The sequence below is a fragment of the Dromiciops gliroides genome, chromosome 6, assembly GCF_019393635.1.
Source record: "Dromiciops gliroides isolate mDroGli1 chromosome 6, mDroGli1.pri, whole genome shotgun sequence".
Classification (NCBI taxonomy): Eukaryota; Metazoa; Chordata; class Mammalia; order Microbiotheria; family Microbiotheriidae; genus Dromiciops; species Dromiciops gliroides.
Window position 1 is genome coordinate 41,199,689 of NC_057866.1, and position 4,576 is coordinate 41,204,264.

The following is a 4,576-nucleotide window of genomic DNA, read 5'->3' on the forward strand; positions in this document are numbered from 1 at the left end:
AAAACACTCTGGAATGTTGTGGGTGGCAAGATAGGCTGCAGGCAGCATGTTTGACACCTTTGTTGTAAATCATTTTCACTCTCTGGCATTCCCATCTAACTTTCTGAAGTCTCAGTCCTTTCCTTTCATCTTAGTAGAAAGTAGTTTCTTGAGCAAATTTCCATTTTTGAGAAAAAAAACAGGGTGAAAATATATCTTTAGGGACCTGGAAAATATACTAGGAACATCTAATATTAGCTATTTCTTAAATGTAGCATCACAGATCATAAAGCTGAGAGGTAATTTAGAAAATGTCATTAAAAATTGAAGAGAAGACAAGAACATCTATGGTGGATCTGATTCTCAGCCCAATGAATGACTGATTTCTGGGGTAGAAATAATGGAAACCTTGGAGGGAATCAATCAATCAATCAATTTTGGATTTCATAAGAGGAAAGGAATGTCAATCATAGTTTGACATGTATTCTAGATTTTAGGAAAGTAAATTTAAAAGTATTCAAAGATAAGTGGGTAGGCTACAATATTCAAAAATTCTATGAAGTCAGTCAAGTCAAGTCAAGTAAAATCAACAAGCACTTATTGTGTCTACACTGTGCTAAGCCCTGGAGATGCAAAGAAAGGAAAAAAGCAATCTCTGTTCTCAGGGAACTCATATTCTAATGGGAGAGGTGACATAAAAACAATGATGTACAAATAAGAGATATACAGGCTAACTTGGAGATTTGCATTAGCATTAAGGGGTATCAGTCAACTGCTAAAGTCTCAGCAATGATATTTGGGTGGGAAAAGGACAAGGAAAAGAGCTCTGATGATGTAGAAAAGGAGAGTTCTTGAAAGAAGCTAATGTCAGTGTATAGGTGAGTGGTAAATCAATTTAGATTTTCAAAAGTTATGCATAGCAGATGGAATAAGGTGTAAGTAGCAGTGGAGGAAAACAAAAACTTGGCATATTCCTATGATAGTAGTATTAGGAGTTCAAAAACTCAGAATGAACTGTTTATGATGGGAAGGAAAGCTAAAGGCAATTTAAAAAATCTATTTTGAGGAAAAAGAGGGAATTCATAGAATGAATAAGATAGTTGCTTATATTGGATGCAATGAATATAATGGATGACAGGAAGAAGGGAGACACAGTCATGTTATTTTGCTTTTGTTTTTATGACAAAGAGAATAAAATTTGAACTGGCAAAGATGGGGAGGGGGGAGACTAACATGGAATTGATTACCAAGAAAAGTAAATAGACAGTAAGAGAGTACCTATTTGCCCTTGATGAATTGAGGTCACCTGGTCCAGATAAACTTCATCCTCAAGTACTGAGAAAACTGATGGATGTAATTATTGAACCACTGTCAGAGAACTTTGAATATAGGAAAGTTAGGGCAATATTATTCAGAAATGATTATACTAATTTTCAGAATAAGGGAAAATAATGTAGTTCCCAATCTCTACCTCAAAATAATTCCCCAAAACTTGTTTATTCAACCTTTATGTGAAAAACTGTAATGAGTGGGAATCCCTTGTCTCCTGAGTCTGCCCTTCCCACTTTTGGACTACTCTTATTGTTAGAAAGCCTTATTTGTATGCGTGCTATCCCTCCTCCAGGCAGTAAATTTTAAATTGTTTTTGTTTGGGTCTTTTTGTTCTAATAAAGAATTAAGGCACAGTATTGGGCAAATGTTGGGCAAAGGAACTTAATAAATGATTGGTTCCTTGTTCTAAAGTGAATTAATACCAGACTTAAATCTATCTTTTGTCAGTTTCTACTCATTGCTTTTGTTTTGTTTTTTAAGGCTAAACAGAGTCAATCCAGCTCCTTGTCAACAAGATATTCTTTCAAATACTTAAACACAGTGCTCATGTGCCCCTAAATCTTCTTTGTTCCAGAATCTTCAACCTACCAACATCATAAAAAAGAGCTCAAAGGTCCTTCCAATTCTTCTTACTTTTCTTTGAATCCTCTTCAGTGTTTTAATGTTCATTTTTAAATATCCTGCTCAGAACCAAACATAGATGTGTTCTAACAAGGAAAAGTTGCTCACCCAGCTCCTCACACGTTTGCATTGACCTCTGTGTGATACCATTTTCAACTCATCAGAGGCTGTTGTGTTATTTGTTTTGTAGCCATATAATATTGGCTAATGCAATACAGTATTAAATCGTAGAATTTTCATTCTGGAAGGAGTTTTCAGTAAAAAAAGGAGCCATTCAATTACCTGAAAGCAATGAAGTCTACTCTCCTCTTTTGGTTTAATCCAGTATCTATATTTATATCTATGCTGGAATCTAAATCTATACCAAATTTCTTTGTCTAAATCTATGTCCGTGTCTATGTCTCACTTTTTGTCCGTGTCCATATCCATGTCAATATCTATATCTATTTATAATTGCTTTTATACCCATATCATATCTATAGCCATGTCTATGTCTTTGTTCATGTCTTTGTCCATTTCTATGTCCATGTTCATGTGAAATAGTATTTTAATATGCTTAGCAAAACATCTGACTCATTATTGTTGGTAATGATTATTGGTCTTCATTCCTGAAGAAGACCAAAATGGCATTAGTATATGTTGAGGTCAAGGTATGGTGTATCTGACTGTGGCTGATCAAATCAATATAAGCTTGGAAGGCTCTACCACAGGTCAGACATAAATAATCCTTATAAACATTTGGAAGAGAGATGTCTCTAAATTTCCATATCTTACATTTCTTTTGAGCTACTGCAGTTCTCTTTCACTCATGAAGCACAAAGCCTTCTTTGATATAGGCATTCCATGCTGGGTGGTCCTGTGCCAGAGCCCCCATGTCTCACAATCAATTACAAAGTTCTTTAGAGAGACCATGAGAGTGTCCTTTTATCTCTTCTTCTGACTTCCATGTGAATTCTTGCCTTGTGTGAGTTCTCCATAAAATGGTCTTTTAGGCATAGATGCATTTGGCAGTCAAACAACATGGTTAGACCATTGGAATTGTGCTCTCTGCTGTATAGTTTGAGTCCTTGGCAGTTTGGTTCAAGAAAGGACCTCAGTGTCTAGTACCTTCTCATGCCAGCTGATCTTCATCTTCATCTTCATTTCAAATGGATGTGATTGAGTTTCCTAGGATGCATTTCTATACTGTCTGGGTTTCACAGGCATACAACAATGAGGTCAGTACAATGGCTCTGTAGAGCTTCAGTCTGATCAGCAGTCTAATATCTTTTCTCTCCCACACTTTTCTTTGGAGCCTTCCAAACACTGTGCTAGCTTTGACAATGAATGTATGAACTTTATCATCTATGTGTGCATCCCTGGATAGTATATTACCAAAGTAAATGGTAAGGTAAATGTTCAATGTCTCTCCCCTCCATATCTATATCTGTTCTAGATCAATATCTAGATCTAACTATATCTTTATAGACAGTGTATCTAGAATATAGATCTACCCTATCATCTCCTTGTATACAAGTTCCATAGGTTGTTCATTTGACTGCATTTCGTAATTTGCCTAATAGACATTCTTTACCCACTCAGTTTTTCATTTGTGGACGGTCAGGCTGAGGTTTTTTGAAGGATTATACATCTCTTCCAGGAGACTACAGTGCTCTAGGGCCTACTGCCACTATCATGGTGTCATCCACAAACAGAAACATCTAGAAGACTTTACATCTGATAGAAAAGTCCTCATCAAATTGTATTCTTGGGGCAGCTAGGTGGTGTAGTGGATAGAGCACTGGCCCTGGATTCAGGAGGACCTGAGTTCAAATCCGACCTCAGACACTTAACACTTACCAGCTGTGTGACCCTGGGCAAGTCACTTAACCCCAATTGCCTCACTAAAAAAAAAAAAAAATTGTATTCTTGGCACTTTCACTGTGGCAAATACCTCTGGCAAGCATATATCTCTGTTTTGTGTCTCAGATGATGTAAATATTGTTACTCTGGTTATCAACGTGAAATATTTGAAGGATTCAAAAATGATTAAAATGGAGACACCTTGTTGGAAGAGCATTTTGCAATGAATCATTTTCTTTTAAATAGTCAACAGACAAGAAACACACAGGATTTAAAAAAAAAACATTGTTTAGTTCATCCTGGGAAAGATGTAGTATCAAATATTATGGGATTATAGATTGAAAGATATTATGGATGCTCAAGGCCAATGCATTTAACTTCTTATTTTCCAATTAAGGAAACTGAGGCTTGCAGAGGTTGTGACTTGCTCAGGGTTACAAGGCTAATAAGTATTTGAGGTAGTATTTGACCTCGTGTTATTCAAACACTGTTCAGTGTCACTACATCCCCTAGATGCCTTGTGAATTTCTAATTATCTCTAATAATAGGGTAGACTCAATATCTGTGTGTGTGTGTGCATGCACACGCATGCAAATAACTCTCAAAATTTTGTCTATTTGGAAAAATAAGCACATGGTTTGGTAGTTGTCAATGTTTTCTTGGTAGCTTTTTTGAGTATTATTAATGTCTGAAATTTTCCCCTCACATAATCTTCCATATCCTAATATGACCTGCATATTAATTCATTAATGGCCTTTTAATTTTACCACCTTCCCTATCTCTGTTCTCTTTAATAATATTT